This window comes from Cherax quadricarinatus, chromosome 20 (genome assembly GCF_038502225.1).
Source record: "Cherax quadricarinatus isolate ZL_2023a chromosome 20, ASM3850222v1, whole genome shotgun sequence".
In the NCBI taxonomy this organism is placed as follows: domain Eukaryota; kingdom Metazoa; phylum Arthropoda; class Malacostraca; order Decapoda; family Parastacidae; genus Cherax; species Cherax quadricarinatus.
The window spans coordinates 277,383-301,110 of NC_091311.1; the positions used below are offsets into that span (position 1 = coordinate 277,383).

Consider the following 23,728-nt stretch of genomic DNA (forward strand, 5'->3'; position numbering starts at 1 on the left):
AAGGTGGTAATTTAAGAGAAGACAAGACCGAATGTAGGCGAAGAGAGAAGGGATGGAGCAAACAGGGGCGGCGAACACAAAGAATGTCTACTAATATCGGTGACCATTCTATAAATGGAAGGATTGCGGAGATCATGAGAGTGTACATAGTAGCGAAGGCAATGGGCATCACGGCTATCGGATAAGGATGGAACGTTTGCTTCTGCATAGAGGCTCTCAACAGGGGAAGAGCGTAAAGCACCAAGGCATAAACGTAATCCTTGGTGATGAATGGGGTTAAGGCTAGAGAGGGTAGCAGGAGAGGCCGCTGAATAGATCTGGTCACCATAACCAAGTTTTGAAAAAATGAGGGTGGAATGTAGGAGGAGAGTTCGGCGATCAGTTCCCCATGAAAGATGAGCAAGGGTTTTAAGAAGGTTCAGCCGGCTGTGACAAGTTGCCTTCAGAGAGGTAATGTGAGGTTTCCAGGATAACCTACGGTCAAAGAGGAGGCCTGGAAACCTGACTATCACGTTCAGGGATACGGGAGCCATAGAGGTACAAAGGATGATCGGAGATGACAGAGTCTAGTGAAAGTAATTTGGTGAGTTTTGGTACTGGAAAATTTAAACCCATGTGTGGTGGCCCAATTGGAAACACGGTCGACCGCATGCTGGAGAGAAACTGTAATGAGGTGACAGTCAGCGCCTGCACAGGCAATAGCGAAGTCATCAACATAGAGTGATGACCAAATATTGGATGGAAGACTAGAGACCAAATCTTTTATAGCAAGGAGAAAAAAGTGTTGTGCTCAGAACACATCCCTGAGGGACACCTTCAGCTTGGATAAAGTCCGGGGAGAGCACATTATTAACCCAAACACGGAAATGTCTGTCAGTTAAAAAGTTCTTAACCCTTTGAGGGTTTCGGCCGTACTAGTACGGCTTACGACCCAGGGTTTTTGACGTACTAGTATGCCTAAATTCTTGCGCCCTCAAATCTAGTGGGAGAAAGCTGGTAGGCCTACATATGAAAGAATGGGTCTATGTGGTCAGTGTGTGCAGTATAAAAAAAAATCCTGCAGCACACAGTGCATAATGAGAAAAAAAAACTGACCGTTTTTTTGGAATAAAACAGCGATTTTGCACTGTATTTTCGCATGGTATTTATTGTATTCTAGTTTTCTTGGTCTCATTTTATAGAATGGAAGACATACTACAGAATGAGAGATGATTTTGACTGGTTTTACAATGAAAAGTACCTTGAAATTGAGCTCAAATAGCAGAAATGTTCGATTTTTACCCAAGTTCAAAAGTAAACAAATCATGCTATGTGTCCAATACACGTCAACTGGCGAATCTAATATTCTTTCACAAGTGCGTCAATATTATTTATACCATTTTTTACACTAATGCAGTAGTCTCCATAACAGTAAATCTTCTATTTTTTATGAGAATAAAAATACAAAGTGGAAAGCAAAAGAATGTAAGAGGGGCCTTGAGACGTGACTAATGAACAGAAGAAATGTCATTTTAGTGCCAGGAATGTCTTTGTTTATTCTGGACCCTATTCAGAAATTGGCATCTTTTGAAATTTGTGTGAAATTGGCAAAATTGCTAAATTCTGACCACTGTACTGGATAGTTGATACTGATAAATGGGTGGTTTCTTGCACTCATTCGATAGAAAAAATGGAGTTCTAGCGAAATATCCATGTTTTTTGTTGACTAGTACAGTGGAATTGGCCGAAAATGGGGCTCAAAGTGGGCAAAATCGCCGATGCATAAACATCACCGAGACCGCTAACTTCGCAAGAGCATAATTCCGTAAGTTTTCCATCAAATTTCAAACTTTTGGTGTCATTATGATCGGGAAAAGATACTTTCTTTTCATAAGAGAAAATTATTTTTTTTTTTAAATTTGGCCCACCCTGAGAACAAGTCTCGGAGAGGACCTGTCGACCCTCAAAGGGTTAACCCTTTCAGGGTCCAAGGCCCAAATCTGGAGTCACGCACCAGTGTCCAAGAATTTAAAAAAAAAAAATTTGTTATTTTTTCTTATGAAATCGTAGAGAATCTTTTTGTGAAGGTAATAAAACAAAAAGTACGAAATTTGGTGGAAAATTGACGAAATTATGCTCTCGCGAATTTTGATGTGTCAGCGATATTTACGAATCGGCGATTTTGCCGACTTTGACTCCCATTTTAGGCGAATTATATTATTCCAATCAACCAAATTCTTAGCTATTTCACTAGTGTTACTTCTATTCTATCGATTGAGCACAAGAAATCGCCAAGTCAACTGTTTCAACTACAAAATAAAGTGATCAGAAATTGTTAATTTGGCCAATTTAACACAAAGTTCAAAATATTCCAATTTCAAAATAGGGTCCAGAATGAACAATGTAGGCATTCCTGGCACTAAACTAACATTTCCTCTGTTCATTAGTTATGTTTTGAGGCTTTACAAATAAATTTCATTTTGATTTTTTATTCACATAATGAATTTTTATTCACACCAAAAAATAGAAGATTTACTGTTATGCAATATTGTAATAATTGTATAAATATCATCACCATATTTGTGAATGTATATTAGACCCACCAGCTGATATGTATTAGACGTGTGAGGTCGTTTGTTTACTCTTGAATATCGGCAAAAATTTAACATTTTTGCTACTTTGAGCTCAGTTTCATGCCATTTCCAGTGCTAAAACCAATCAAAATCATCTCTATTTCTCTAATATGTCTTCCATTCTATCAAATGAGACCAAGAAATCGCAAATACAACTATAAAAAACATACGAAAAAACACTGCAAAGTTGCTGTTTTAATCGAAAAATCATGATTTCATTTTTTTCTCTCATTATACACAGTGTGCTGCAGGATCTGTTTTATGTGGTGCACACATACCACATAGATGTATTCTCTCATATCTAGGCCCAAATGTACCACTCACAGTTTATCAGAGTGAGCTGAGCTCATGGCGTAGATCTACGGTTTGGACCCTGAACGTAAAGCCGTAGATCTACGGGATGGACCCTGAAAGGGTTAAGGAAGGATGGTAGATTGCCTTGGAGGCCTAAGGAGTGGGCTTGGGCCAAAATATTATACCTCCAAGTTGTGTCATATGCATTCTCAAGGTTAAAAAATATGGCAATAACCGAGTGGTTATTCGCAAAAGCATTACGAACACATGTATCCAAGCATAGTAAGGGGTCTATGGTAGAACGGCCCTTACGAAAGCCATATTGACGAGTGGAGAGACTGTTGTCTCTCTCTAAATACCACACTAAACGTCTATTTACCAGGCGCTCCATCACTTTGCAAACTGCACTGGTAAGAGCAATGGGGCGATAGTGGGAGGCTTCGTGTCCCGTAGTACCCAGTTTGCGGAAAGGGAGAACAATGGCAGAGTTCCACAGCTGTGGAAGAACGCCTTGTGACCAAATAAGATTGAAAAGGCGTAATAGGACTGCAAGGGCTGACTGATGGAAATGCTGTAGCATAAGAATATGAATGTCGTAGGGCCCAGCTGCCGATGATCGGCAAGCTGAGAGTGTTGCCTCCAGTTCCTGAAGTGTAAAAGGCACATTATACTGTTCTTCTCTGTGAGAAGAAAAGTCCAAGGGTGCTAACTCTCTGGTAGACTTTGAGGAAAGAAACGAGGGGCATAGATGGAGCCCCTGAGAAATACGGACCAGGTGGGTTTACTATATCAACACCAGTAACCCCCAGAACAGGAGCCGGGTCAGGAGAATATTTACCACTCAGTTTTCGTACTTTTTTCCAGACTGCACTCATAGAGGAAGCAGAGGTGATGGTGGAGACAATCTCACCAGCAAGTGCGTTTAGCATCATGGATGACACGGTGAGCGATTGCACGCTTCTGCTTAAAATCAAGAAGTCTCTGTGGTTCTATTGTACCGGTACCTGCCCCACGCAGCACGTTTCAAACGTACTGCACGAGCAAAAGCAGGAGACCACCAAGGCACACATTTCTGAGAATGCCTGCCCAAAGTTTGGGGTATAGAATGAGAAGCTGCGGTTAAAACGGAGGACGAGAAGAGGCGTAAAAGCTCATCAATATTGGACGAAGAAGGAACCTCACTAAAAACAGTTAGTTGTGAGTAAAAGTTCCAATTTGCCTGATCAAATTGCCAGCGTGGGTTACAAAGAGGTGGTGAATATGAAGGGGAATTAAGAATGATTGGGAAATGATTGCTGTCATGTAAATCCGGGAGAACAGACCAGGTGAAGTCTAATGCGGCAGAGGAAGAGCAGACAGAGATCGATGCAAGAGAGTCCGAGTCCGAGGATCAAAATGGGTGCGAGTACCTGTATTTAAAACATGGGGGGGGTAGCACGTAAAGCCTCTAACTGAATGCCACGGGAATCACAGTGAGACCCCCCCAGAGGAAATGATGGGCATTAAAATCGCTAAGTGACAGAAGTGGTGGCGGTAATGACGAAACAAGAAAGGCAATATCTGGGATAGATAATGCCCAAGGAGGAGAGATACAAAGAACAGAGTGTAACCACCTATGCAAGTGGATACGGGCTGCTGTGTAATGCAGCAAAGTACGAACAAATAGCTGATGGTACGGAATATCAGTGAGTAGAAGAAGGGCACTTTCATTAAAGGTCCCATCAGGAAAAGGATCTGAAGACTACAATAAATTATAGCCTGAGATGGGATAGATAACAGCAGAGTGTAATTTTGGTTCCTGTAAGCAAACACCAACAGGGGAAAACTGGGAGAGCAACATCTGAAGCTCACCCCGATTACCCCTGAGGCCGCGTATATTCCACTGTAAATAGGCCATGATTGGCAACGATAAAGATACCTGAAGTCCGCAGGTAAGGGTACCTACGGACTAGAGGGGTTAGAAAAGTCCACATGTGGTGGCAAAGGAAAACGTTCAAGCAGCGAAGGAACGGTGTGTTGTGAAGAAAGGAGTTGCGCAGATGGAGAAGAGGAAAGAGAAGGAACAGAGGGTGGATCAGTGTCCATTGATGGTTTGGTCTCTGCAGTACATTCAGAGATTGCTTCAAGTGTTTCGGAGTTCAGAGACATCGTATGGGGGACAATACTGGAGACGGAAGGAGGAGGAGTTTGAGTAAAGATCAGAACTGTAATGGACTGTACCATGGTGGGGGGAGGGGGCAAAAGGGTGGAGGGAACTGGAGAAGTGTGGGAGGGGACAGAAGAGGCAGAAACCTGGGAGGTGGCAGAAGAGGAAGAAACTTGGGAGGGGACAGGGGAGGAAGGCACAGTACATGGAGGAGGATGAACCTCCACACTTGTAATGGAGCCAGTGAAAGGGGAAGACCCAGGTACAGAGACCGGGAAGGTAAAATGTGGAGGTGGATGAAGGGAAGGAGGGGTTAAAGGAGATTTGTTGGACCTCTGAGAAGTAGAGGGACGATTGGGAGGAGGTGTCGTACGAGGTCTTGTTGATACCGGGGTTTGTGAGGGAGAACATGAAGAAGTGAGGACAGACTGAGGTGTTTAAGTAGGGACGTATGAGCCCAGGACAGCAAAAGAATTAGATACAGGAGTGACTATGGGACTGGCAACCGCAGAGGAGGCTGCAGAAGATGGGACTCCAGAAGTGGGGAGGGACGTTTTGAAACACGAGAATAAGAAACACGGGGTAGTCTCCCTTGGAGGAGATGAGAAACTGCCATAGCATAAGGGAGACCTCCTGCCTCTTTGAGGCAACGAATTTCCCACTCATTTAAGTAGACCTGGCAACGGTGAGAGTACGAAGGGTGAGCCTCATGACAATTAAGGCAAGAGGGAGTTCGACTGCAAGACATATTAGTATGGTCATCGGCACCACAGACTGGGCATTCGGCTATAGATCTGCAATATTTTGCTGGGTGGCCAAATCGCCAGCAATTTTGCGGTGTAGGGATCACCTTCTGAACTTGTAACCGATGTCCTGCTACATAAACAGAGGATGGGAGTTCATGGCTGTCAGAAGTTAAATGAGCCACATTGCAAGGGTATCGTCTTCGCCCGCGGGCAGGAAGAACATAAGTGTCTACCTTGAAAATTGGGAGATCTTGAAGTTCCAGCTGTTCGAGAATGTCATTGCCACATGTCTGGAAATTCTGTTGGACTATGGTATGGGGCAGAATAACAGTACCACTACAAGAATTGAAGGAATGATGTTTTTCGATAGTGACAGGAATAGTATCGATATGTGAAAGAAGAGAGATCATGAGCTTGGGTAGAATTCTGGACTGTGATGATGCACATACCACTCTTAAGAGCATGAAAGGAAATATCTCTACCAACGTGGCGTAGGAGCGCTTTGCCAATACTATGGTTGGATAGACAGACAGTAGAAGAAGTCTGTCTTAAAGTAAAGAATTTAGTCCATTGTGTGGTCAGGAAATTGAGTGTGGAGAGGTAGTGCATGACGTGACGGTCTTTTCTGAGTAGAATGGGAAGGTAACGAAGTAACATCATCAGGAGATTGTCGTTGGCGTTTAGAAGTGGGACCAGAGTCGGTCCGACGTGGGACGGGCTGGCAATTCAAAAATTGCCGCACCATAGAGGGAGAGACCAGAAGCATAGTCAAAGAAGAGCAGAGGTCAGACAAATAGAAGGAGTCAGTCAAAACCCCGGCACCTGAAGCGGGTGACAAAACAGCACCAGCAAGAGGTACAGGGGCCTTAGGAATGTCCAAAGAGTGGCCAAAAGATGAGGCGAGGTCAGAACGGGGTGCGGTAACAATAAGGGGCCCAGGGGTAGCGGGGTCATGGATTGGGGGCTCCATGGTTAGGTTACTTCATTCTTTTTGTTTTTAAGAAAAAAAAAAAAAAAAGAAAATAAAAAGAAAAAAAGAATAAAAAAAGGGGGGGGACCGGGGAGGGATAGTTCCTAGGAGGAATGAAAGAGCCAGAAATCTCCCTCTGCGCCCAAGAGGACCTCAGCACCGCAAGTAGTGCAGATGCAGCATGGAACCTGTGCCATACCCTACCCTTCATGCCAGTAAACCAGCAATCCGGGATAGCAACCTCACATCTGCCGAGCTACCTCGATGGACAAAAGAGAAGGCGGCCGGATATCCACCACAAAACATACCTCCTTCGGCCACCACCCCCGAAATCCGAAAGGTGGCTTCCAGAGATACACCCGTCGCCCGAAAGACACCCAAAGCCACCCTCTGGGATACAGGAGAGGGATCGGGACATCCCCAGGCGATCCAGATTCCACGGCAAACTACGCCACCGCCAAGAACCTCAATGGAATGGGATGGACCCCGGTACCCTTTCCCCTACCTAGGAACTAGCACGCCTGTGGGGAAAATCCCAAAGGCCAAAAAAGGAAGGGCAAAAGGGAGGGGTGGGGAGGAGGAGGAGGAGGAAAGGAAAAGGGGAGGAAGGGGAGGATGGGATAGGGGAGGATGGGGGTAATTAGGTTCGGTCTGAGGAAGGAGACCGACAGGTCTAATTCCTCAGACCAAGAGCCTCTTCACCACACCAAGGAGCCCCCCTTGAAAAGGGGCTCAACACCCCAGTGATCTGGTCCCAGTCAATAATTTTGTATCCAAGCCATCTACTTTGTTCTATGGTATTCCTCAAGGCTCTGCTCTTTGACCAGGATTGTTTACCAATTATGTTATATGCCCATGAGGCTCATCATTTTGTAAGCTGACAATATATGGGTTTACATCTTGGTTTTGAATGTGGTAAATGCAAAACTGTTTCAGTTCTCCTCTGCTTGATGTTTGGACTTTGATGACACACAGGAAACAAACCAAATGAGGATAAGACAGATTCTGATTATCAGGGGACATCTCAAGGGAAGACAGAGAAGATTTTGGTCCCTTTGATTGTAGTAATGTCAGTTTACAGCATGTGGGATCAGTGAAAGATCTCTGTGTTTACCTGGATTCTTCAATATCATTTATTGGTCATATCAATCAGTGTTAAATCTTACTATTTTCATATTCACAATCTCTCAGCAGTCAAAAATTATCATGACTTGTAGAGTATTTGAAGCTTTATTCATGTGCTTCCTCTAAACGATCTTTCCAGTTGTTTGTGGGTTTTCCTATTATTATTATTATTACTATAATCAAAGAAAGCGCTAAACCGACAAGGGTCATTAAGCACTGCGGGGCAGAAAACAGTGCTGGGGCTATAAACAGCTAGGTGGAGGGGGGATCAGAGGTGAGGGGAGAAAAGGGGCTGGAAGGGACACTAAGGGCTATGTGTCAAAGTTTGTACAGTAAAGCAGCCACTGACAAAAAGTCAAAAAGTGATTGTAAATCAAAGTCAGGGCCGTCTGGAAGAAGGAAAGATAAGGTAAGAGTGGAAGGGTGGTGGTGGCGCTGGAGGTAAATCCTACGAACTTGCTGGTAAACTGGGCAATCTACAAGAAAGTGAAGAATCAAAATAGGAACCTGACAAGCCTCACAAAGACGAATAGGGTGTCAGTTCATGAGATATCCATTTGTAAGGCAAGTATGGCCAATGCGGAGACAGGAGAGCGCAGTATCCTGAGAATGGCAACAGTTATAAGAAGATGGCCACAAGCCTAAAAGCAGTTTAATAAGAGTGCAATTTGTCATGGTGGATGCCCAACCACCATTGTTGCCAACAGCCGCGAAGAGTGGCAGAGATGACTGGAAAATAATCTCTGAATAGAATATCTCATAGGAAACTGAAATCTCGTGTACTGTTGACCACCCAGCAGCATCCGCTTGTTCATTGCCCTGCACATCAGCGTGTCGAGGGACCCAACAGAAAACGACGTCTGTTTTTGCTAGCCACACGGTGCAACCATAGCTGAATATGAAGGACTAATGGAAAAGGGGAATCAAATTGTTTAACCTTTTCAGGGTCCGTGCCGTAGATCTACGGCTTAACGCTGAGGGTCCAAACCATAGATCTACGCCATGAGCTCAGCTCACTCTGATAAGCTGTGAGCAGTAAATTTGGGCCTAGAAATGAGAGAATACATCTATGTGGTATGTGTGCACCACATAAAACAAATCCTGCAGCACAGAGTGCATGAGAGAAAAAAACAGACCGTAATTTTCGATTAAAACAGCAATTTTGCAGCGTTTTTTCGTATGTTTTTTATAGTTATTATTATTATAATCAAAAAGAAGTGCCTAGCCACAAGGACTATACAGCTTTTTATAGTTGTATTTGCGATTTCTTGGTCTCATTTGATATAATGGAAGGTATATTGCAGAAATAGAGATAATTTTGATTGGTTTTAGTATTGAAAATGGCTTGAAACTGAGCTCAAAGTAGAGGAAATGTTAAATTTTTGCTGATGTTCAAGAGTAAACAAATGACCTCACACATTTAATACACGCCAGCTGGTGGGTCTAATATACATTCACAAATGTGCTGATAATATTTATACAATTATTACAATATTTCATGACAGTAAATCTTCTATTTTTTGGTTTGAATAAAAATTCATTATGTGAATTAAAAATCAAAATGAAATTCATTTGTAAAGCCTGAAAATGTAACTAATAAACAGAGAAAATGTTAGTTTAGTGCCAGGAATGCCTGCATTGTTTATTCTGGACCCTATTTTGAAATTGGACTATTTTGAACTTTGCACTAAATTGGCCAAAATACCAATTTCCAAACACTATTTTGTAGTTGAAACGGCTGAGTTGGCGATTTCTTGTGCTCAATCGATAGAATAGAAGTAATACTAGTGAAATAGCTAAGAATTTGATTGACTGGAATAAGGTAATTGGCCTTAAATGGGAGTCAAAGTTGGCAAAATCGCCGATGTGTAAATATTGCCGACACATCAAAATTCACGAGCACAATTTCGTCAGTTTTTCTATCAAATTTCATACTTTTTGTTTTATTGCCTTCAGAAAAAGATTCTCTACCATTTCATAAGAAAAAATAAAATTATTTTTTTTAAATTCTTGGACACTGGTGTGCACTTTGAAATTTGGCCTCTGGACCCTGAAAGGGTTAATATGATTCAACCTGAGTAAAAACTATGCATAAAAGGTCCAAAAATTTGAAATTCTCTACCAGAAGATTTCAAATATTCCCTATCAGACAACAGCTTCAAAATTACAGTAAAAAATACTTCCTTTCCATAATGTGATTTATCACATCAATAACCATGTTCAATCACACCTTAAAAACCTGCTTATTGAGTTTCATATACAAATAACCCGCACATAAAAGAGAAGCTTACAACGACGTTTCAGTCCGACTTGGACCATTTCCAAAGTCACACTAACCATAAGTGGAGCAGGACGGCTATATATAGGGAAGAAGAAGAAGAAGAAGAAGAAGAAGAAGAAGAAGAAGAAGAAGAAGAAGAAGAAGAAGAAGAAGAAGAAGAAGAAGAAGAAGAAGAAGAAGAAGAAGAAGAAGAAGAAGAAGAAGAAGAAGAAGAAGAAGAAGAAGAAGAAGAAGAAGAAGAAGAAGAAGAAGAAGAAGAAGAAGAAGAAGAAGAAGAAGAAGAAGAAGAAGAAGAAGAAGAAGAAGAAGAAGAAGAAGAAGAAGAAGAAGAAGAAGAAGAAGAAGAAGAAGAAGAAGAAGAAGAAGAAGAAGAAGAAGAAGAAGAAGAAGAAGAAGAAGAAGAAGAAGAAGAAGAAGAAGAAGAGAAGAAGAAGAAGAAGAAGAAGAAGAAGAAGAAGAAGAAGAAGAAGAAGAAGAAGAAGAAGAAGAAGAAGAAGAAGAAGAAGAAGAAGAAGAAGAAGAAGAAGAAGAAGAAGAAGAAGAAGAAGAAGAGAAGAAGAAGAAGAAGAAGAAGAAGAAGAAGAAGAAGAAGAAGAAGAAGAAGAAGAAGAAGAAGAAGAAGAAGAAGAAGAAGAAGAAGAAGAAGAAGAAGAAGAAGAAGAAGAAGAAGGAGGAGGAGGAGGAGGAGGAGGAGGAGGCAGCGGCAGCAGGAGGTGAATAAGGAGGACGAGCCAGTCAAATATAAAGGAAGGGGAGCACTGCAAAAGAGCTAGGTGCCCACAGAGGGAGAGCAACCGCACAGAGGTGCGTGAAAGGGAAAGTGGTGAAATAAATGAAGAAGGAACAGAAACACGAGACAGAAGAGAGAAAGACAACCCAGAGGAGAAAAAGGAAAGAGGAAAGGGGAAGAGGGAGAAGAAGAAAAAGAAAAGGAAAAATGAGGAGTCAGGTTAAGTCACGAGTGTTCTGAAGTTTGGAGCATTTTACATTGTAGTGGGAGAGGAAGGCATCTACAGAGACGAAGCCAGGACTAAGATTCATACAAGGAAAGTTGTGTATTAGAGAGGATTCAACTAGACGGCGACTGTTAGAGCTGGAAGTAGGGAAGACAGTTTTAGCAGAAGACCAGTCAATAGGATGGCTATGATCTCTGACGTGACTGAAAAGAGCATTGTTAGTGTCGGCAAGCCTAGCACTATTCTTGTGCTCCCTAAGTCTGTCAGAAAGATCGACCAGTTTCTCCAAAGTATTGAAGAGGACAGGAGGAGCAAGAAATAGAGTAGACACCAGGAACATCTGTAGAGGAAGGAGAGGTATGAACGAGATTAGTGCGAAGAGTGTTAGTCTGGCGGAAAGTAAGCTTGATGTCTAAGGGACGGAGAGAATTGTTGAGATTAGAAAGACCAAAAATGTAGGGAAGGCAGAGGATAGAAGAGTTCCCAGGAGTAGAGAGTTTGGGAGAGAAGAAATTACGTTTAGCACGTGAGAGGGCAGAGTCTATGAAATGGGAAGGGTAGCCAAGACGGGAAAACGAATTATGAAGAGTGGAATTTTCTGCTGGAAGGAACTGAGGATCACAGATGCGGAGGGCACGGAGAAAGAGGGAGATAACACTTTTCTTGACAGGGGAAGCATGATAAGAAAAGTAGTGAATGTACATGCCACTGTGCATAGGTTTATGGTAAACGGAAAAGGAAAAACCTGTATCTGAGCGGTGGACATGGACATCAAGGAAAAGAAGCAAGGAATTAGATTCCCATTCAGCTTTAAACTTAATGGAAGGGGCAAGATTATTAAGAGCTTCAAGAAAAGGTTGGAAGAGACTGGAGTCTTGAGGCCACAGAGCAAAGATGTCATCCACATAGCAGAGCCAGAGTGAAGGTTGCACATTGAGGGTAGGAAGAACAGTCTCGAAGTATTCCATGTAAAGATTAGCAAGGACGGGAGAGAGAGGAGAGCCCATAGCGACACCGAAGGTTTGAGAATAATATTTCCCTTGGAAGGAAAAGGAGTTAGAGTCCACACAGAGGTGGATAAGATCAAGAAAGACATCAATAGGTATAGGGAGATGTAGAAACCCTTCATGGGCCTTCTCTCTAAGGAAATCAAGGACACTAACAATGCTCTTTTCTGTCACGTCAGAGATCATAGCCATCCTATTGACTGGTCTTCTGCTAAAACTGTCTTCCCTACTTCCAACTCGAACAGTTGCCATCTAGTTGAATCCTTTCTAATACACAACTTTCCTTGTATGAATCTTAGCCCTGGCTTCGTCTCTGTAGATGCCTTCCTCTCCCACTACAATGTAAAATGCTCCAAACTTCAGAACACCCGTGACTTAACCTAACTCCTCATTTTTCCTTTTTTTTTCTTCTTCTCCCTCTTCCCCTTTCCTCTTTCCTTTTTCTCCTCTGGGTTGTCTTTTTCTCTTCTGTCTCGTGTTTCTGTTCCTTCATTTATTTCACCACTTCCCCTTTCACGTACCTCTGTGCGCTTGCTCTCCCTCTGTGGGCACCTAGCTCTCTTGCAGTGCTCCCCTTCCTTTGTTTTGGACTGGCTCATCTTCCTTATTCACCACTTTTACCACTACTACTACCTCTTCTACTTCTACTACTACTGATGAAACCAAGACACATGTGCGGCGTCTGGGTTTCTTTGTTGTGGACGTTTCGCAATCCAGTGGCTGGCTGGATGGCAAAACATCTACGATAGGGATGCTCGGGTGTTGCCCATGTGTCTTAAGCTCATCTTGTCGGTATTATATACCATTCTTGTACTACTACTACTACCACCACCACCTCTTCCTGCCTATATATAGCCGTCCTGCTCCACTTCTGGTTAGTGTGACTTTGTAAATGGTCCAAGTCGGACCTAAACGTCGTCGTAAGCTTCTCTCTTTTATGTGCGGGTTATCTGTATATCGTTCCAGTCACGGTATTGTGCCTTTTTTTGTTATTTATTGAGTTTTCATTCAATATTCCTCAATGTGCTTCTGAATTTTTTTTTATTCTACTCCCATATATTGTACCATGTTTAAAAGCTCTTCATTCAGCTAGAACGCTGGCACCAGAGTCAGAGGGAACTGGCCAAAACTGATACCAGGTTCAAAGGAAAACTGAGGTCATGCCAAGGTCACTTAAAGGTGCCATAGGGGTAAGGAGAGGCCCGGAAGAAGGCAAAACATCAATGCAACTATCCATGATTAAGATGTTCTCCTTTTTAAATACTTTTCTCTGATAGATCCTGTTTTCTTCACACCTTTCCAACTCGCTTATTTCTGAAAAATACTTCAAAATCTTCTCATAGCAACCTGCATCACTGCCACTGATGTCACAATACCAAAGAATCCTCTTGTATTGACTATGAAATTTTCTCTCAGCCAGGGAGCCAGATTGGTAGGCAAGACACAGGCAACTTTATTCCGAAACGTTTCGCCTACACAGTAGGCTTCTTCAGTCGAGTACAGAAGGTAGGCAGGAGCAGAAGAGATGTGGAGACGATGTAATCAGTCCATCACCCTTGAAGTCGTAGATTTGAGGTTGTCAGTCCCACAGCCAGGAGAAATTCTGTTCCAAAGTCTGGAACTAACTGAAATTCAAGCGACACTGTTGCATCCCTCTCAGACCAAACAATTCTCACTTGAAAAAGTTATCAAGGTGTTTTCTCTTCTGTACCAAGATGCCATTGTGTTGCAGTATCTGACAGTGTATATCAAAATGGTATACAATACCAACAGGTTGGTAGGCAAGACACATAGGCAACATTTAGGCAACTTTATTCCGAAACGTTTCGCCTATACAGTAGGCTTCTTCAGTTGAGTACAGAAAGTAGGCAGGAGCAGTAGAGATGTGAAGACAATGTAATCAGTCCATCACCCTTGGTACAGAAGAGAAAACACCTTGGACAACTTTTTTCAAGTGAGAATTGTTTCATCTGAGAGGGACATGACCTCTCAGTGGTTACATTCTCACTACTACTACTCTGCACCCCTCCTCCAGACAGTATTTAAGTCTCAACACTGTCGCTTGATTTTCAGTTAGTTCCAGACTTTGGAACAGAACTTCTCCAGGCTGAGGGACTGACAACCTCAAATCTATGACTTCAAGGGTGATGGACTGATTACATTGTCTTCACATCTCTACTGCTCCTGCCTACTTTCTGTACTCGACTGAAGAAGCCTACTGTGTAGGCGAAACGTTTCAGAATAAAGTTGCCTATATGTCTTACCTACCAACCTGTCGGTATTGTATACCATTCTGATATTCAAGGAGCCAGATGCAGTGAATAACCCGTGTCTACAACAATGTATTGTGTGGGCCAGGATTATTTTTTCTAAAAGGGACAATTACATCCAGCCAAAAACCTTCTTTGAAGACCCAACAGAGGGAACTGGAGAAAATTTGAGAGCACTATGATCTTTGTGTAATGTACAGTGGAACCTTAAATATCGATTTTAATCCATTCCAGGAGCTAGTTCTAAATTCGAAAAGTCTGAAAAGCAAAGCAATATTTCCCATAAGAAATAAACGAAATACAATTAATCCATTCCAAAAACCCAAAAATATTCACAAAAAATACATTTTATAGAGATGAATTACAGTTTCACAGACACAACAAATATAGTGTACAATTATGTATTAATAAATGTGAATAAACATATAACACTTTTACTTACCTTTATTGAAGATTGGTGATGGCATCTGGAAGATAGGGAGGAGAGAGGGGGTTGGTATTAGTGTTTAGAAAAGAAATCCCTCTCCATAAGAACTTTAGGTATCAAAGCTCTCTCTGGGGTTACTTCCCTTCTCTGTCTTATAACGCCGCTAGGACCAGCTTGAGAGTCACTGGACCCGTCTCACAAAACAACTGTCCACAGTCCTCTGTTTCTGGTGCCTCTAAGATTTCCCTAAAATGGGACATGGTTTTGTCACTGAACTTGTTGCAAAGATGGCTTGTTTCAGCTTGCTCAGGGTGGTACTTCTGCACAAACATTTGGACATCATTCCACTTCGCACAAATCTCCTTAATCTTTGAAGAAGGCACCTCATCCACTCCCTCTTCCTTCTCCTCTGAAGCAAGGTCCTCAGCTGTGGTCTGATACTGTTCCAGATGAAGCTCTTCCAGCTCTTCAGTGGTTAGCTCTTCCCTGTGGTCCTCCACCAACTCTTCCACATCCTTGCCACTCACCTCCAGCCCCAGGGTGTTCCCCAAAGCCACAACAGAGTCCACAACAGGCAGAGGGTCAGCTGGGTCAGAGACAGGGTCAGCCTCAAACCCTTCAAAATCCCTCTTCTGGACACAATCTAACCACAATTCTCTCCAAGCAGATTTCCAAGTCCTGGAAGTCACCCCCTCCCAAGCATTATCTATAAGGCTTATGGAGCTGTAGATATTGAAGTGATTCCTCCAAAACTCTTAGGGCCAATTTATTGTCTATGGTCACTTCAAAGCACTTTTCAAACACTGCTTTTGTGTAGAGTTTTTTGAAGTTAGAAATGACCTGCTGGTCCATGGGCTGGAGGAGAGGAGTGGTGTTAGGAGGCAAGAACTTCACTGTTATAAAACTGAAGTCCCTAGACAAGAGGTCTACTAAGTTTGGAGGCTGAGCAGGAGCATTGTCCAGTAACAGGAGGCACTTGACTAGCAACTTACTGTCTAGGAGGTATTTTTTTTACACTGGGGCCAAACACTTAATGGACCCACTCTTTGAAAATTTGCCTTGTGACCCCATGCCTTATTAATTGCTTTCCACAAGATACACAACTTGTTGATTATGACATTGTTTTTCTTAAACACACTGGGATTTTCTGAATGATACACAAGTGAAAGCTTCACTTTAAAACCACCACTAGCATTAGCACAGAATAAACGAGTTAGCCTGTCTTTCATAGGCTTGTGTCCTTCACATCAATGGTGTTTCTCACTTTCTTTACCACAGGGGTACCACTAGCATGTTTCTTTGGGCTTATGGTAGCTTATTTCACAGTCCCATAAGCACTAAACACAATGAAATACAGTGGACCCCCACCTTACGAAAGCATCGCGTTACGTTAAATCCGCCATATGAAGCATTTGAAAGCAAAAATTTTGCCTCCCCTCACGATAAAAAACTCGCCTTACGTGATTCGTCTGGGACGCGTCCCACGTGTGGCCTCAGCGCCAGTGTTTACAAGCCAGCCAGTGCAGTCGCATCTACACATACATTCAGTACATTTCACATTATCCCAGTGTTTTCAGTGCTTGTAACTGCAAAATAAGTCGCCATGGACCCCAAGAAAGCTTCTAGTGCCATCCCTGTGGTAAAAAGGGCGAGAATTAGTATGGAATTGAAAAGAGAGATTAAGGAAATGTGTGCAAAGTAGGTTGAACTGCAAACCTTTACAGCTGAAAATCACCCTGACACAGCTACTGCAAGCCATGTTGGCAACCTGTACAATGACAATGTTATGGCCCATTTTTGGAAAGTCTTAAAGGAACGGGAGGTACAGAGCTCTATGGACAGATTTGTTGTGCGACAGAGGTGCAGTGACTCAAGCTGGTCCTAGTGGCATTAAAAGAAGAAGGGAAGTAACCCCGGAAAAGGACTTGCTACCTCAAGTCCTAATGGAAGAGGATTCCCCTTCTAAACAATAACTTCCACACTCTCCCCTCCTCCCATCCCATCAATCATCACCAGATCTTCAATAAGATAAGTGTCATATATTCTATTCTTAGTATAGTAGTAATTGTGCATGTCTTCTTCAGTTTGTGTGTATTAAAATTAATATTTCACGTGGTAAAAAATTTTTTTTTCATACTTTAGGGTATCAGGAACGGATTAATTTGATTTCCATTATTTCTCATGGGGAAAATTAATTCAGCTAACGATAATTTTGGCTTACAATGAGCTCTCAGGAACGGATTAATATCGTAAGGCGGGGGTCCACTGTAATCGTAAAATGTTTGAATGAGCGCGCAGGTTAGTGTTCACTCGAGCATCAACAAAACCAGACTGGCTCATGGCACCTGTGTGGAGACGCGGACAGAGCAGGCTGCCGGACAGGTCCGGTACCCATCGGTTCAAAAATAGGGACAAGTTCGATAATAGGGACGAAGTTGGTAAAAAAAAAGCTCGATTTTCGAAGAGTTCAGTAAGTGATATGTTCAAAATTTGAGGTTCCACTGTATGTACCTTGCAGCCAAACACACACACATTACTATTAGTTTAAGGGTCAATTTCCAGCCAACAGAGGTACAGTGGACCCCCAAGTTTCGTGATTAATCCGTTCCAGAGAGTCTGCTGAATGGCGAAATTCACTAACGGTGAAACTAATTTTCCCCATAAGAAATAATGGAAATTAAATTAATCCGTTTCAGATACCTAAAAGTATTACCAAAAAATATTTTTTTTGAAGATTAAATATAAATTTACATACAGAAAACAATGACAAATATACAGCACTAGTAAAATGGATAAATGAACATTTAACATCACACTTACCTTTATTGAAGACTTGTTGGTGTACGGGAGACAGGTAGGAGGAGAAAGGGAGGCGAGTTCATTATGCTTCAATATGATGCTATCATCTCTATGGCTTATTTATCTATCACAATTTATCTAATATGACATAATGCACAATAACATAGAAACATGATATATCCTCAAGAATTAATAAAATATCTCATTCCGTATGTCACAAGTGGTGATGGTGGTGTTATTGTTATTGGGTTTATAAGAGCCACTGAGAGAAGCCGTACATATTAGGGGTGGTGGAGGCTGCAGCAGAAGCAACCACCACTATTCATACAAACAATGTACGTAATTTATAAGCAAGAGATATTTACACTTTATAAATAAGAAAGATTTACACTTACCTTGGAGGAGATGTTAGTTTGATAGAGGAGATGCTGGCAGAGGTTTAAGGTGGTGGCCCTATACACCAACAACACTGGCGAGTTACTCTTGTGACGTTTTTCTATCGCTCAACTTATTTGCTACACTGTTAATGCTACACTTTATCGCTGGCTGGCGCTATAGCCTTTATCGATACCCACTGCTTTAGTATTGTACATATCGTAGAATCGCTGAAGAGGGCACACTCTCTTCTCCCTCTTCCTCCTCCACTTTGGTGCTTTGCTACAAGTTTTTCTTGAATTCTATCGTGTTTCTTTCCTTCTTTACCAAAGGGCTGGCACTATGAGCTTTCTTCAGGCCCATGGTGGCTTATTTAGCAGTTGCAAGCACAAAAAAAATGGATTATGAAATGTATCGTATGAACCTGTGGGGTGATGGTCACTCGCCCACAAATCATGTCACACTCACTCTCTGAATGTTGTGTGGGAACCTTTATATGCTCCCGGCTGCACGGACACGCCTCGTACAACTGATGAATCCCGAGGTCAATCACGAACCATGAGGCTACATTTTGACAGAAAAAAGTTGCCGAAAGTTGGATTTCACAAAAGTCACGGCAGCCGAAATACAGGGGTCCACTGTACCTGCCTATGCTTCCTTGTTTGCAGATGCCAGAATAATACAAACATGGAGCTCAGTACTGAAGAAGATTGAAAGAGAAACAAATGTCATGACAAAACACCTAACTCTGGGAGTTTAAAACCACAAAAAGCAATTAAATTAAACAGACTGATAGAGATGAGACAGAACAACCTGGAGAATGGATGGTGGGTTGGGGGAATACAAGTATGCAACAAAATTAAGAATTTAACAATGACCACTGCTTTAAACCTATCCCCTGAAGCATGTGTGTTCATTGGATGGTTCTAGAGACAATCATGCCTGTGACAGTCTAACACAGGCATCACAGCTTGGTTGATCAGGAACAGTGCCAAGACATTTATCAATTTCTACTAGTAATTTCCCCTGTTTAAAATATGTTGAAAAGCTTTTAACCATGTATGTTTATTGAATTCTCTTTAGTAGTTGTACCTGCTTTCCATTATGGTCTCTCATACCCACTCTTCTTACAGTTTAGTACAGATGTGGAATCATTCCCTCTAGTCTTTCCCAAGAGTAATTATATCATAGTTACCTTCATTTTAGGAAGGACAGCTTCAAGGATTGAAGGCATCTCCAGTAATATAGGTATGGAACCTAAAGTGACATGACCAATGAAACAATTAAAATCTCCATATCTAATTTTTAGTAGTAAGTAAAACTGTTTATAAACAATAATAGTTCAGTTCAGAGTATGAAAAATGCCCCCAAAAATTATCATTTGTGATTATGCATCTATTTTGATTTTTTACCATCCAACCTATTAATTTCTTGAAGTTACAAGAGATTCTGCATTCTCCAACCTGGTTACCCTCAAAACTAAGAATGTTATACAGAAAAATAATAAATCACTTCATGTGTCCAAATTATTCCAGGGTACTTGACACCACTGTGGAGCCCCCTCACCTAGTCAATGAAATTTGAGGAATTCCAAATATAATTAACATAGAAGATAGTGTAAGGAAGGAAAGAGATGGGGAGAATTTTTAAGAGAAGAACTTAGGTGAAATGTGGTAAGTGGAATTTTTTTTTTTTTTTTTTTTTTTTAGAAGTTCTTAAGAGTATACTACAATGGTAGTAAAATTCAAGGCAAATGCATGGTGAAATTTAAAAACAAATGAGTGAAGACATATCACAGAACTGTATATGATGTATATAATAGTTAACTGCATAAGAAAAACTACTTAATAGTCTATGTCTAGTTCTTGCATAAGTCTTTAAATATCAGAATTAGTTTGCCAGAAATGCACTGCATACTAGTGGCTTTCTTTGGTGCCTAACAATATTTTATTAAGTGTAAACTACATTATTATTTACCGCATAAAAAGGAATAAAACTTGGAATATAAATCAGGCTACAATGACAATACAGTCAGTTCTCTTATGAACCTCCTCTATACTATAGTGTAATTTCCGCAAGTACAGTCGAAGGTCTTCATAGCACATCCCGTTCAATATTCAATGCATTTTTTCTATCGCCTTTATAAAAAATAAATTACAGTGGTACCTCGAGTTTCAAACAGTTCTCAACTCGAACAATTATGTAAGTGTATTTTTGCAAGTGCTTTTGTAAGTGTATTTTTGGGGGTCTGAAACTGGCTAATCTAATTTACATTATTCCTTATGGGAACAAATTCGTTCGGTATCGGCACTCAGTCTTCTGGAATGAATTAAGTTTGTAACTCGAGGTACCACTGTACACAGAAATATTCTATAAGAGCTGACTGTACATGGCCATGAGTTCTTCGCATAAAAAAAATAGATAAAAGTCTAGCCATGGTATGAAAATAGCTCTCAGAGCATATAAATAAGTTCAGTAAAACTGAAAATGTGCTCAGTGGTAGCTGCAAACCTAAAATCATGAAATATGAAAAGAAAAAAATTATTACAAAGGACATACTCCTCACAGTGAGAAAAAGACAACACTTGTAAACCAAGGAAAAAAAAACAAAAATGGATTAAATATTTGTATATAATGATCCAATGCAATGTTAGTGATACATGATGACCCACTACAATGTTCATAATGATGATCCACTACAATGTTCATAATGATGATCCACTACAATGTTCATAATGGTGATCCACTACAATGTTCATAATGGTGATCCACTACAATGTTCATAATGATGATCCACTACAATGTTCATAATGATGATCCACTACAATGTTCACAATGGTGATCCACTGCAATGTTCATAATGATGATCCACTACAATGTTCATAATGATGATCCACTACAATGTTCATAATGCTGATCCACTGCAATGTTCATAATGGTGATCCACTACAATGTTCATAATGATGATCCACTACAATGTTCATAATGATGATCCACTACAATGTTCATAATGGTGATCCACTACAATGTTCATAATGATGATCCACTACAATGTTCATAATGATGATCCACTACAATGTTCATAATGGTGATCCACTGCCATGATCATAATGGTGATCCACTACAATGTTCATAATGATGATCCACTACAATGTTCATAATGATGATCCACTACAATGTTCATAATGGTGATCCACTGCCATGATCATAATGGTGATCCACTACAATGTTCATAATGATGATCCACTACAATGTTCATAATGATGATCCACTACAATGTTCATAATGATGATCCACTGCCATGATCATAATGGTGATCCACTGCCATGATCATAATGGTGATCCACTACAATGTTCATAATGGTGATCCACTACAATGTTCATAATGGTGATCCACTACAATATTCATAATGGTGATCCACTACAATGTTCATAATGATGATCCACTACAATGTTCATAATGGTGATCCACTACAATGTTCATAATGGTGATCCACTGCCATGATCATAATGGTGATCCACTACAATGTTCATAATGGTGATCCACTGCCATGATCATAATGGTGATCCACTACAATGTTCATACTGGTGATCCACTACAATGTTCATAATGGTGATCCACTACAATGTTCATAATGGTGATCCACTACAATGTTCATAATGGTGATCCACTACAATGTTCATAGTGGTGATCCACTACAATGGTCATAATGGTGATCCACTGCCATGATCATAATGGTGATCCACTGCCATGATCATAATGGTGATCCACTACAATGATCATAATGGCGATCCACTACAATGTTCATAATGGCGATCCACTACAATGTTCATAATGATGATCCACTACAATGTTCATAATGATGATCCACTACAATGTTCATAATGGTGATCCACTGCAATGTTCATAATGATCCACTACAATGTTGATAATGGTGATCCACTACAATGTTCATAATGGTGATCCACTGCAATGTTCATAATGATGATCCACTACAATGTTCATAATGATGATCCACTACAATGTTCATAATGGTGATCCACTACAATGTTCATAATGATGATCCACTACAATGTTCATAATGATGATCCACTACAATGTTCATAATGGTGATCCACTGCCATGATCATAATGGTGATCCACTACAATGTTCATAATGATGATCCACTACAATGTTCATAATGATGATCCACTACAATGTTCATAATGGTGATCCACTGCCATGATCATAATGGTGATCCACTACAATGTTCATAATGATGATCCACTACAATGTTCATAATGATGATCCACTACAATGTTCATAATGATGATCCACTGCCATGATCATAATGGTGATCCACTGCCATGATCATAATGGTGATCCACTACAATGTTCATAATGGTGATCCACTACAATGTTCATAATGGTGATCCACTACAATGTTCATAATGGTGATCCACTACAATGTTCATAATGGTGATCCACTACAATGTTCATAATGGTGATCCACTACAATGTTCATAATGGTGATCCACTACAATGTTCATAATGGTGATCCACTACAATGTTCATAATGGTGATCCACTACAATGTTCATAATGGTGATCCACTACAATGGTCATAATGGTGATCCACTACAATGGTCATAATGGTGATCCACTGCCATGATCATAATGGTGATCCACTGCCATGATCATAATGGTGATCCACTACAATGATCATAATGGTGATCCACTACAATGTTCATAATGGTGATCCACTGCCATGATCATAATGGTGATCCACTGCCATGATCATAATGGTGATCCACTGCCATGATCATAATGGTGATCCACTGCCATGATCATAATGGTGATCCACTGCCATGATCATAATGGTGATCCACTACAATGTTCATAATGGTGATCCACTACAATGTTCATAATGGTGATCCACTACAATGTTCATAATGGTGATCCACTGCCATGGTCGAAATGGTGATCCACTACAATGGTCATAATGGTGATCCACTGCCATGATCATAATGGTGATCCACTGCCATGATCATAATGGTGATCCACTACAATGTTCATAATGGTGATCCACTGCCATGATCATAATGGTGATCCACTACAATGTTCATAATGGTGATCCACTACAATGTTCATAATGGTGATCCACTACAATGTTCATAATGGTGATCCACTACAATGTTCATAATGGTGATCCACTACAATGTTCATAATGGTGATACACTACAATGTTCATAATGGTGATCCACTACAATGTTCATAATGGTGATCCACTACAATGTTCATAATGGTGATCCACTACAATGTTCATAATGGTGATCCACTACAATGTTCATAATGGTGATCCACTACAATGTTCATAATGGTGATCCACTACAATGTTCATAATGGTGATCCACTACAATGTTCATAATGGTGATCCACTACAATGTTCATAATGGTGATCCACTACAATGGTCATAATGGTGATCCACTGCCATGATCATAATGGTGATCCACTACAATGATCATAATGGTGATCCACTACAATGTTCATAATGGTGATCCACTACAATGTTCATAATGGTGATCCACTGCCATGATCATAATGGTGATCCACTGCCATGATCATAATGGTGATCCACTGCCATGATCATAATGGTGATCCACTACAATGTTCATAATGGTGATCCACTACAATGTTCATAATGGTGATCCACTACAATGTTCATAATGGTGATCCACT

At 40.9% G+C, this 23,728-nt stretch overlaps 1 protein-coding gene across 1 annotated transcript in view; it reads right to left on the bottom strand.

Annotated features, from left to right (window-relative positions):
- lap (phosphatidylinositol-binding clathrin assembly protein lap) overlaps positions 1-23,728 on the bottom strand; it is a 319,918-nt gene that overhangs the window by 205,095 nt on the left and 91,095 nt on the right. The window lies entirely within an intron of this gene.